Source organism: Empidonax traillii, unplaced genomic scaffold, assembly GCF_003031625.1.
Source record: "Empidonax traillii isolate 1590-97213 ecotype Southwest subspecies unplaced genomic scaffold, ASM303162v1 scaffold247:size2371522, whole genome shotgun sequence".
In the NCBI taxonomy this organism is placed as follows: Eukaryota; Metazoa; Chordata; class Aves; order Passeriformes; family Tyrannidae; genus Empidonax; species Empidonax traillii.
In genome coordinates, this window is record NW_020955440.1 from 1,714,608 (window position 1) to 1,728,197 (window position 13,590).

A 13,590-nucleotide genomic window follows, 5' to 3' on the forward strand; every position below is an offset into this window, starting at 1 on the left:
TCTTCTGTTCACTAAAGGTGTGATACTCAAAGACAAAATTATTTGGTTCCGAAACATGCACTGAAAAGGAGGGCAAGTGCATCGAGGTTCAGGTAAGTGCATAAACTCAGTCACAGGCTGTGAAGTCAAAGGTTGAAGCTGGAGGTTGAAGCGAGGTCTTCCACTCCTGAAGGCAGGAGCCCATAATATTCTGAGTAAGTTTCTATTAGTAACTTTTCTAAAACTAATATTAAAAGAAGCTGAATATCATTAAAACCTAGGAAATTAACGGAGAAGTTTTTGGTATAATTCTTCTTACCTGGTTGAGATCAATGCACCCATCTCTTCCTGTATGTACAAAGTCTAAAATACTTCATACCAATGAAAGTATGGGAATGCATCTGCATTAAGACTTCCGTGGCCTGCATCTTCCATCTTAATAAGCTGAGTAACCTCTTAATTATCTCCCTGTTAAGCGAGTGTAAAAATCATCCTACATTTAGCCCTGGAATTAGCAGATGCCTGGTTGCATCATAGGTTTAATTTGTTGGAGTCAAAATACACTAATAAGTAACAGATATTCATTCTTCATGCCTCAAGGTAACAGGGCTGGGTTTTGTTTACAAAGCGTCCTTATATAGCTTCAACGACTTGCCCGAACAGAGAGGAGATGACCTGCCAGCGACTGCCTGTCCTCCTGACAGAGTGCCAGCACTGCACTGCAGGGTGGAAAACGTAACTGGAGACACAGGGAGGATGTCATGTACCGCAGACAGGGCACAGGGTTTTTAGTGGTTAAGATGACAACAAATACGCACCTCTGTCATCAATGCCTAGTAGAAAGCCATATCCATGGAGAAATCTAGAGAAACCAAAAAGGTCCTCAAAAACAAGTGAGGTTTTGTTTTTTGAATAATGATAATGTACTGAGGAAAGCCATTATCCTATTTATGGTTTGTTGTTCAGACTTCCAGCCAACAGCGCACCATACTCTGTGAATATATACATTCTAATGATATGATGGGGCAGCAAAAAGATGTTACGGGTTTGTCACACAGTCCTGCATGGTTTGCCTCAATCAGCATGTAATTGTTAAGCATAAGAAGCATTTGCAATTTATAATGACTGCCAGGCCATTGCCTACTAATTGCTGTAACATGATTGCACACGACAAAAAGAGAGAAGGGAACATAAGAAGAAGTGATAAAGGGAAGGGTTCAGGGGACCAGTCCAAGGAACAGCAAAACCGAATTCAAAACTATTTGAGTTGAAACCACATAGCAATTTTGTTATGTTGAAGCAGAACTGCGACTAATTTCACTGACAAAGAGTGAAAGGAGAGTCTGATCTCAAATACTGTCAAAGACCACTTGCTTCTCAAGGGATGGACAGGCAATAGAAAACCTAAAAGATTAGGATCATTGTCAGTTTAGTCTCACTAAGCTGGAGATAGAGTTCTGAATAGCCATTCTCCTCCTCCTTTGTTTGTGAGCTTTTGTAGCCAAAGTCTTCTAAGATTTTAAAAATTTGGGCATTTTAAACATAGGTGCTTTCCTGTCATGCCCATCTAACATGTCACTTCCCAAGAAAAGCTTTTAAAGGTCATAACTATTTGCAATTCCCCTTGACTTTGTTTGCGGATTCCTTTAAATTTTCGGTCTCTAGTCAGTCCTCCAAAAATTTGAGGCACTGAAAATTAAAGGACACTGTTGTCAGTTGAGTTTTTCATGAATAGTCTAGGTCTAAGCAGTATGACGAATTAGACAAATACTCAGAAAAATTTGCTTAGAAGACAAAAGGTGAATTGTTGATACAGCACAAGTAGGGATTTATTGTGCATGGGGCTGGATTTTCAAAAAAGCATTGAGTTTTGCAACATTTCAGAGTTAGATTACTACCTGTTTTGTACAATTTTGTGTCTGAAAAGATAAATGAAGGAAGGACAAGTGCCTGAATCAGGGTCTGAGGTCCACATGGGCCTTTGTCCTCATTGCACAAATCTAAGCTCCACTTTATAGCAGGTTTGCCCTAGAGACAACCTCTGAGTGACGTCAGAAACAGCACTGGAGAGAGAGCCAACTCTTCAGCATTGTGGATGACTGGGGCTCAGTGCCCAAGCTCACTTCCAAGGCTTTTTCATTTGGCAATGCAGGCATACCCTTAGAATCCTTCCACCCTCTTTACAAATGCACAAGTGCATCCAGAAGCCAATCCAAACTTTGGCAAAGCTGCCTTATCTCCTTTTGGATATGCCTCTGTCCCTCCATTGGGTATAGTGGAAGCCAAGGCAATTTGGTGACTAAATCCTCTCATAAATCTAGCCATTTATGAAAGAAAGGAATAAATTGAGATTCTTGCGGGATTTAAATTTTGGTTTTCCCAAATATTTGAAGCGTTGAGGAATACCTATGGTGCAGATAGCCCAGGGTGCAGCTGCAGTGCCAGCTGCAGATTGAGCTTTGGGCAGCAAGAGCCCAAAGCAAGAGGTTATGATCTGACACTGACCCTTTGAACAACAAAAGGCATAGGGACTTGTGGCACAGCCAGGTGAATGGTCACTCAGAGACATGGTAGGAGCAGAGGACTCAGCTGCAAGAACTCAGACTTTTATGCACATAGACTGTAAGGGTATAAAAATCCAATGTTTACTTTGTTCAGGGTCCTTTCTTGGAGGCACCAGCTCAAGCTCTTGCTGCACCATGATAAAATTACTTAAAGGAACCAGAGGTTTGAGACTCTGCTATGGGAAACTTGGGGTCGAACTGGTAAGGAAACCTGTTCTGTGTGTGAATGAGGTGTGTGGGGAGTCAGGTGGGGCACCTGTGGGTTCACTTGAGCCACACACTTGTGGAGGGCATTAATCCCAGCAGTGACAGTCTTGGAGGGCGGGTATGTGTCTGCCAGAATGCCTCCTGAATGATCAGACAGCAAAATTTCCTTAACAAAGAGTCATCACATATTTACGAAGATGTAATTTCAAGCATTTTAAAACATATTAGTTTATCTGAAATTTCAACCAGAAATACACTGTTTTTTTCATTATTATCTGGTTCTGTTTTTAATCAGAAGAAAGGAGCATATTGCATAACCAAACAAAATACCAGGAGTATGCAAAATTGTTGGTTTTTCAACAGTCTATAAGTAGAAATGTCTTTATGCAAACGGCTTAGAAATAGTGAAAATAGCTGACCAAAAGAGGAATTTCTGTCTAGGGAGAAAACTGGATATGTCCAAATCCCTTCACACTTTCAAATAGGGGAAGAAGCATGAATTCTGTATTTTAGTGAAGTTATAGCTCAGGCAACCATCTAGGCTGTAATACCTCAGATCATACCTCAGCCACAGACATCTGTGATGCATCTCACAGAGAAGACAAATAGTAGCATGTCATAAACCTTGAATGGCAAGTGAAGAGCTCAGCTCTATCCTTGAAAAAAATGAGACTCTAGAACTTAGAAAAGAATCCCTTTATAGCACTTTCAGGGGACATGGATTAACATTAATACTAAATTAATCTTTTAATTTTTTTCATTTGGGTTCTATGAAGGAACTCACCAAGCATCCTGGATCCTCACAGCTTGAGGCAACAAATGTTATGTGTTGATGGAAACATTTCAGAAAAAAAATTAAACCATCTTACAGTGGTGAATTTTGATTTTTATGAGAACCACATTTTCCATTTTTAAGATAGAATTTCCAAGCTACTCTTAACTATGGCTAACAAATATATCCATAACCATCAGGAACCATTGGTTAGCAAATGGAAAGAACGCTCAGGTTCAAAATAAACAATGTGGGTTTGCAACCTTTTGCAGTTTCATCTTAGGTATCATGATAACTAGGCTTTTTTTTTCTCCAATACCCAGCAGCAAGACTTTGTTCACTGTCTCAAATCTTACAAAGAAAACAAAAATGTAAGGCCTGAATGCTCAACCACCAGCAAGCAAATAAAAACAACACAAAATGCATTCCTTGCACGTCTCTCAGTTTTGACTGGTTGGGGTCCTGACTCATGAGTGTCGAAAGTCTGGGGTTGCCAGCACTGCTTTTGTTTGTCACTAATAATCACTCATCCCAAGGAACATGTGGTTTGCTGTCTCATGCCAGGCCTCCAATCTTAGGGGCTGAGGTTCCTTGGTGAGACAGCCTCTCCCAGCTCCAAGACACGTTCTTCCGCATTATCGGAATATTTTATTTTTTTAAGCATCAACTGAAAAATAAATAGATCTTTCCCTTGACAGACATTATGATTTTTTTTTTGACTAATTTTGTTAGCCACAGAACTTTTGCAATGTTTCAAGACCACTGATAACTGAGCAGCATGGAAAAGAACACAACTACATCCAGCCTGCTGTTTCTTTGGGTTTAATTACTTTCTCTGTTATGGCCAGAGACTTCTGGAATTATCCTCTTGGTGGAAATAAAGTTAAGCAGTTAGGTTATTCTATGAAAATACTTAGCTAAGTCATAAGGGTTGGGGAAAAAGTAACACAGGATGAGATGACAGTTGTATTCAATTGTCTGGTAACCAAGGGTACATTCTTCATAAGTGCCCAGATAAGTTGCATTTTCTAACATGTTTTCATTCTCTACCTTCTCCCTAATAGAACAGTCCCAAGACTAGTCACTTGGATTTTTATATTGTCTCTTACAGACAGATTCAGGCTGTCCATAAATACCACCTACCCCAGAGAAAGAAATACAGAGTCCTTCTATGGCAGCCATTGTAGAAAGAAGACCTCATAAAAAGAGACTCCAGTCCATTTTCTACTTGTTAATATCTCTGTACTAAGAAGCAAGTCCACTTCAACCGTTGACTACAACCAATGTCCATTCTCCCAGTTTCTTTCAGGAATACGGAAATTTCAGAATTACTCCAAAAATAGTCCTACAAGCAGGTCATACAGACAGAAATTCAGTGCAAATATCTTATGGGACCAAGCAGTTAAGGCAAAGGGCCAGATGCCTGAAGAGGGATTAATATCTACTAACATTAAATACTACTATATATCATATATATATATCATAACTACTATATAATCATCCCAATACAAGATAAAAAGTTTTTACTGAGTGATTATAGTCATTCACTGGAACAATCTCCACAGGGGCATGGAGGTGTTCCCATCACTGGAGGTTTTCCAGGTGTAACTAGACAGGGTGCTAGATAACCTCATTAGGCTCCCTCTCCCCCAAAAGGTTGGACCAGATGATCTTTCGAGTTCCCTTTCAGTCTGGACTGTTCAATGATTCTATGACACATATCAACACATTGGCTGGTAATCCAGACTACATTATGGTTTTAAGCCAGTGAAAGGACTGAAAACCAAGCCTTATGAGGAGTGGCTAAGGGAGGTAGGGTTGTTTATCCTGGAGTAAAGGAGGCTTCTGGGAAACCTTATTGCTCTCTACAACTACCTGAAAGGAGGTTGTAGTGAAGTGGGAGTCAGGCTCTTCTCCCTGGGAACAAGAAACAGAATAAGCCTCAAGTTGCACCAGGGAAGGTTTGAATTGGATATGAGGATAATTTTCTTCACTGAAAGGGTGGTAAAGCACTGGAACAGGCTGCCCAGGGAAGTGACGAAATCACCATCCCTTGAAGTATTCAAAAAGTGTGTGGATCTGGCACTTAGGAATATGGTTTAGTGATGGACTTGGCGGTGCTGGGTTAACAGCTGGACTCCGTGATCTTGAAAGTCTTTTTCAACCTTAATGATTCTATGTTTCTATGATTGTTTAAAGAAATAGAGACAAATTCATTTGGTCCATTTTCAATTGTCTACATGAAATTAAACAAATCATGCCCTAGAAGGAGAGTTTTCCTTTTGGTTTTGTTTTTCCTGAGTCCTACAGGGAATTTATGACAGCTAATTCCATCATATGTAGGAGTCCTCCAACAAGGTGAATCACCCCTCGTGTACCTACATTTCTCATAAATGACGTTCCAGCTCTGATAGGACTATGCTTATGAAGTAGGAGCTTTTTATCACATTGCAGGTTTTACCATTGAGATCTTAGCTATACCCCAAATCTCTGCTGCAAATTCAAACTGGAGAGGGAAGGGCTTCAAAACCTTACTAAATTCATAAGGAAGGCCAGTACTATTCTGCTCAAGCAATGTCTAAAGGACCTGGACTCACAGAGATCCTCAGACAGCTAATATACCTCTTACTGTTCACATACTTGCTTCTTGGTAGGAACATTGTTCCCAGAAAGGATACACTTGCTACTATGCCTGTCCAATCTGAGGGGAGTTTAAACCATCAAGGTCTTGCACTCCAAAAGCTGGTCCTTGCTGCTAGACTCTATAGCAAAATTTGACTTTACAGTTTTAACCAAGACTTGCTGCAAAATATACCATGGATGTCGTAGAACAAGCAATAGAAATTAGAGGAGCATTCTGACTGTAGCCCTATACACTGGCATCTTCCCCAAAGACAGGAAATGTCTTGGTCTTCCTTCTAGCCCTGCTTATGCATTTTACACTTCTGTTTAAGCTGCTTCGGGGAAGATGCATTAACACTTGTATTAGAGCTGCCAAAAGGCAGTCTCTGGTCCATTTCTGAAAATAAGCCTTAAATGCTTTGGAAAATGTCTTTCCCTGTCCACCCTAGCATAAAGATCTTGGTCTCACTATTCATTGGCTGGAGCTTTATGTTGTCACCCATGAAGGGGAGATATTAGAAGATCAAGATATCCCGCAGCAGATAAGATATTTCATCCTCTCAGCCCTTCACAAGTTCTCTACAGAAGTTTGCAGTGGGGACACATCTCAGTTGTACTCAGGGCAGATCCTACTTGAGGACAAACAAACCAACAGAGATAATCAGCAATGGGCCTTCGGCTGAGAGATATCTGTATTCCTCTAGTGGGCTTGATGTCAGGGTTTAGAGATGTAACAAGAACTGATAGTATTTGCAAAGGAATGTACCACTGAAACTACATATAGCTGAGCCAAGTGAAATAAAGGGAGTAACCCAACAGAATGTACCACAGAAATTGCATATAGATGAGCCAAATGATTTAAAAGGACTAACCAAGCAAAGTAAAGAAACAACAAGGAGGGAAACGGAGGAAGCCAGCCAAGCAACACCCAGTTACTGTATAACAAAGTGAATTGTCTTGAAGAAGTTCATAAGGCAGTCACTTAGAACTTTGGTGATCTTCTCAGTCTGGAGCCCTCAAAGATCCCCGATGAAGCCCTCCAAGGCCATGTAAGGATATGCATATGTGCTAAGAGGTGTTGGGAAATGTTGTGATCATGTAACAGGAATGCGGGAAATTAAAAATGAATAATCACGTAATGCTGACATATAAGCTGTAGTGAAGATAACTCGGTGTGCATTTTGGTGAAATGATGACCAATGCACCCAGCACCAATTAAAGAATACCTGATTTCTGAAACTCACACGTTGAGTCTTAGAGGTTTCTTTTAAGTGCCACTTTAAGGCAACAGGTTGATAACGCCATCTTCAGCATGAAGCAGTATTTGTTACTATGTCAAATACTAATATTTATACAAAGGCCAAGGACATTGTCCTGCATGTGTCTGGAAAGTAAAACTAAAATGCTGTAAAATAACCCTCTAGCAAAAGAAACATTTTCAGTCTAACAAAATAAATCTGATGACCCTCTGCATGTTTATTTTTGAACTCTGAACCTCAAAAAAGCCAATAACCCTGTAAGGAGTCCTAGCTATTTTTTTTCCTCTTGATTCTTACCCATTAGTGTATCAAAGTGGCAGTTTTCCAAACAGGCATTCATTTTCATAAATGCATTTTACTGACCCCTTTTACAGAGGCCAGACATTTGAGGATATGTAGAAGTTTCTGTAGAAAATTACCTCAGTGTTAAGTAGTAAGGACACTGGATGTCTCCATCTCAGCCATCTATAAGTCATTTTGATTTGTCAGATGCATTGGCTTTCATAAAAACTCAAGGTAAGAATAGCCGTGGGAATAACCAGCCTTGTCAGCTTCATTCTGGTATGTTCCTAGCAACAGACAATAACAAAGGCATCATCTTCCCATATGATTCTTGTACTTCCAAAGATCTTCCTTTATTTACATAATGTCATCAGTCTTAAAAGATTTTCCAATAACTAGGAGTAACAGTTTAAATAACTGTCTAATTTGAAATCAGGATGAAGATTTTCTGCATCCATTTTTACCTCTAAAATCCTTAGACTGCAATGATCTGTGATGTCTACACAAATTCATCCCTTCAAGTAACTCAAAAGCTTTGAGAAACTGTGAATGTGAGAACTCTGTTTATCTTCCTTCTCTCTCAATCTAAAATATCCTGACGAAATCTGGAACTGGTGACATTGTACATCCTCTAAAGAGCTAAAAACTATGGACTGAAAGGTTTCCAGCTGGAGTCTGTATCCCAGAGTTTGATATGCAGAACAGTGTTTATAGCATGCGTGCATCTTAAACTGGGCTTAAACCTGGGTATTTGCACATTCATAACAGTTCAGGTGTTTGGTAAAACATGAGCTTATGCTTGCAGACAATTTGAAGAACAATCAGACAGGCATAAGGTAGACAATGCCAAATTTAATTACATAAATAAGCATGTTCATCTTTGAAAATCCTATACTACCATAGGGCTTTACTGGGCCTGTAGTTTTGACTTAACACCTCTATCTGTGCTTCTATTTCTGATTCTGTAAAGTGTGACATTTTCTTCTCTAGTTCTACACTGGCTGGGAATGCACATGTAGAAGTCAAAGATCTATGCCTTTCTCCAAAGATTTATTATCAAGCACTCACCTTACAGAAAAGTTGTCTAGTTTCATTTTTTGCATTACAACTCTGACACGTTTCATTGCCTATTTTTTTTTTGCTGCTACTTAGATTTCCCCAACTCTAACACCTCTTTGTTTTTCCAGTAATCTCTGCCTTTTCGCTGACCCATATACCCGCAATTCAGCAACTGAGCCCTATTGGGTGCACCACTGGTGCCTGTGGGAAACCTCATTCACCTCTTGGCCAACTGCTCTTCTCGCTCTCTTGCAACAGTGATCAAATGGGAAAATCCCCTCTGCAGAAACCCACCTCTGTCATCTTCACAGTTGGGTAAATGTGCATTTTCTTTAAATCTAGTATCAAAATCACAAACTTAATCATAACATATTTCCTATAATCTGGAATTGCCACTCTTACTGTGGTGAAGAAAAAAGTGACAAAGATTTTTAAAAGTAAACTCAGCTAAGAGCCAGGTTTTACTCTAATTTCTAGAGCAAAGTAATTAAAAGCAGATGCAGAAAAATGAAAATATCTAAAAATGGGTCACTATCCTCTAAATGGTCCCAGAACATTATTTATGGGATACTGCTGCTGCTGAGTCTCTATGATAGTGCTTTTGGTCAAGTGAGGGTGGGAGGCAGGTGGAAGATGTGGAAGGTCACTTAAGGCTGCTGAAAATAAAGATGCATCTATCTCACAGATAGGGTTCATGTGTAAGGATTTGATAGGAAAGGTTTGCTTCATATGATGTCAAAACCCACAACTTTATCTTTGACTTCCAGGGTTACATATTCATCCTTAATTTAAGACACATGTACATTTTAAAATTCTTACCTACTAACAGACTATATCTCAAAGACAAAAAAGTCTGAGTATAGACAATCTTTCTATAGCATTTAAAAGTCTTATTTTTGTGTCATTCTTTTCCTTAAAAGGCCTCTGGAATTGTCAGTAATTAGTACAAAGAGTAAAGCTGAGCAGAAGTACTCGTATAAAGTTATGTATAAGCTATAGGAGCACAGAAAAATGGAGTAATCTAAAACAGCAATAAAAACTGGACCGGATGTACTCACTCACTGCTAGACATGTTACATGATTAATCGCTTGTCCTCATTGTAACAACGAAGCCAGGAAATCCACAAAACCTCAGTATGTATGTAATAGTGCATTTCTAGCTAACAAATTACGGCTATCAAGCTTCAGAAAGGAGCATGCACTACATTTACTATAATTTAACATACTGGCCTTCCCTTAAAAGCTGGCAAAGTTTGCTACCATACAAGTCCATAGCGTCAAAATTCTGTATTTCAGTGAGGGTAAAACTTCAAGCATTTAGCATTTACATGAGATTCAGCCAGAAAGACCACAATCACAGCAATTTGCGTAAAGTAGTTCATTGTGAAGGTGCTTCTGATGGTCCAGCGAGGCCAAGACATCCATTGCTAACCATAGACAGAGCAAACATTCTAACCAGGTTGTGGTGGCGTTACCTGGAGCCAAAGCACAAGCCTGGCTGCATTTTATGTCAAACCACTGACCAGCCCTACTGCCGTTTGGAAAGTATGGCTGACATCCGATTGCGGGCTGCCCCGTGAGGTTCACCAAACCACCAGCAGTAGAGTGGTTATGCAGCTTTCTTCAAAACATTTTTGTGGCTTTCTTGAGAACACAGTATTTACCAGGTGAGTAGCACAGCCAGGATAGTTTTACCTCCTTGTTGCCACTGTGCTTCAGTACCATCCCAGAGGCCTCCCTTCTGCTCAGCTGTAAAGAGAGTGTATGAAGAACCATTCTCCGGAGGGGCTGCAGGCATCAGAACATGTTTTACGGCTAACAAGGAACATTTGCAGTCTGAGCTCCTGTACACCAAGCAGGAAATAGCATCCAGTTATTTACATAACTGTACCTGAAGTATTTTTTTTTTCTTTCCAAAGTAACTTAGAGAACATTTTTACATTTTAAGCTGCAATTTTGTGTCAATCTGTAACCAATACTTGTTCAGTGGGAGAGGACTGCAATTCCAATATGATTACTTCAGGTCTTCTCAAGGGGTGGTTAATTAGCAGTTGAATTATCTCTGTGAACTTCAATTAACACATGACAATCTAACATGCCTGTTAACATCCATCTGCCGCACATCATCCTCTGCTCCTGACCTCTTTCCCTGAAGCCTCATCAGTCAAATTCAGCTTGGCAGGAGACTCCTTGTTCACATAGAGGAGAGAGGGAGACAGTTCCCACCATCTCCCTGTGCAAAGGGCAGGAAGCATCAGTCAGTTTCATAAAATAAGAAGTAAAGAAAAATAAGACAGGAGACCTACTCAAAAGACCTTCCAGAAGCTCCCATGTCAGAGTTGAGCAGAGAATTCCCTTATTCCAGACAATCACAGTGTTTTAGACATTATACATCCTTGCACAGTCTTTACTGCTCTGGCTTTTATGGCAAAGCCATGCCCTTGGGAAAACAATACAATGAGGGACAATATCATAGGGGACCTTCAGATCCTTGCATTTCAAGTGTTGTCTAACTCCTAGCCATGTAGCCATGGGTTTGCTACTGCTTTGAAGGTGAGTCATCATCTACAACAGGGAGAGAGACATTTCATCCTTATGACTCCCCATGGAAAGGTTTCCAGAACAGTTAAGTACTTGGAAAGATAGGATGGTTTGGGTTGGAAGGGACCTTAAAGATCACCTAGTTCCAACCTCCCTGCCATAGGCAGGAACACCTTCCACTAGACCAGGTCGCTCAGGGCCCTGTCCAATCTGGTCTTGGACAATTTCAGGGATGGGGCAACCACAAATTCTCTGGACAATCTGTTCAAGTGCCTCAGCATCCTCACAGTAAAGAATTTCTTCTGAATATCTGACCTAAATCTCTCCTCTTTCAGTTTAAAGCCATTCCTCCCTGTCCTATCACTACATGCCCTGCTAAAAAGTGCCATTCCCAGCACTCTTGTAGCTTCCTTTAGGTACTGTGAGGCTGCTGTAAGGTCTCCCTGAAGCCTTCTCTTTTCCAGCTTGAACAGCACCAGCACTCTCAGCTTGTCTTTACAGGAGAGGTGCTCTAGCCTTCTGATCATCTTTGTGGTCTCCTCTGCACCTGCTCCAGCAGGTCCACATCATTCTTACATTGGAGGCGCCAGACCTGAACTTACAATGTGATTAACTTCCAAATTGTGAAGGCTTTTCTACATGCAACCAGGGTGGGACAGTCTTTGAGTGATTTCTGGATTTGCCTGAAAAGGCTCACAAATTTTTGAGCCTTATTAAAGGAAAGTATCTGAAACTGTAAAATGTTTGTTTTATTTATTTGGGAGAGTAAGAAAAATGCTAACTATTGTGGGATCTGGCATCTACAAGAAGCATTCCTCTTTGCTAATGCTCCAAACTCTTCAGAAGAGCCCAGGAGCCTTGTCCCACTTTACAGAGGGAGACATACAAGAGTGATTGAAGGGCACAGGTCTTCCCTCAGGTCAAGTAAGGATTCAGCAGAGGTAGGTATCAAAACCAGGTTCACGGGCAAACTGAAAATAAAGCCCGTCAAGTCTCATGTATATTATCTCTCCTCTGACACAATCTGTTAGGCTAATTTTTATCAGCCATATGACTAAGTCTTGTTCAGTGGCAGTTGACTGTACACATTCCAATGGAAAGGAAGAGGCTGAGCAGCAGAGGTCTGGCTGTTTGGCCGTTCCTGTCCAGACTGACTCTTTCTAAGAGATTTCACCTTTTTTGATGGTATCAAACCTTCTTCAGGGTCAATGAAGGGTCTGGAGCATAGGACCTGAGACTGGGAGACCTTTTAGGAACAGAGAGTGGTATCAAAGCCAAGTCAGGAAAGCAAAATGCAGGAATTCCGGGGAAGAGGTGCCGAGGATACCATGTGAGGTCAGTGCAATACATAACCCTTGCTGACAGTTACCAGGATGAGAGGGTGGACTAGTTAAAAAGTACCACCCAGTAAGGACACTACAATCAAAAAGAAAGAAAAGCTTTGCAACTTTTACTCTTCTCAACATTCCAAGACTGTAGAAACTCCATATTTAAAAAAACAGATATTGATGAATTTAGGACATGACTGTGTTTGAACACTGGACTTGCAAACAGAAGACAATTGGTAGGAAATTAATTTTTGTTCAAATTAAGTGGGCTGCCAGAATCAAGTTCACAGTTCATTCTCTTTCTCCTTATTAATAAGATACAATTACACGAGCTTTAGCTTTACTGCACTTTTAGTCTAGTTATTAAAAAAAGGTTCACATTTTAGGGAAGAGAATTAAAAATGAACAATGGAAACAACCAACCCTCCCATTGCTGCCATGTATTCAGATTAATGGTTATTTCCCTAATTCATCTAAATCACTCATCCAGTGTAATTTGGATGACTTCAGCAAGGTTGACTTTTTTATATACTTAAATTTTCTCTTAACAGTTGTGGCTAGCTGGAGAATATATGGAGAAAAATAAATAAATGGAGAAAAATAAAGTCAAATTTTAAACATGCTGCTACAAGCTGTGCGTACACCATAAGCAGTGGCATTCCAACATTTGCATAAGGAGAAAAAAACTCACAAAATAATTTTTGACAAAAATTACCAAATTCCCTGAATCTGTGTCTTTAGGAGCCTCTCAGAAGCACTTTGATCATACTGATCAGGGTCCTCCAGACTCCTTGGGGAATTTCCAACACCCACCTCTTTGTTTTCTCAGGCAGTCACAGGAAAAGAGGTTTTGTTGAAGATGCCAGCACATACTAGGATTGTCAGGATGTCTCAGGCTTAACCCTGTGATGACTCTGACTCATTAGGATATAATCTTCGTATCATGGTTTACAGCAATAAATTAGGACACAAGACAA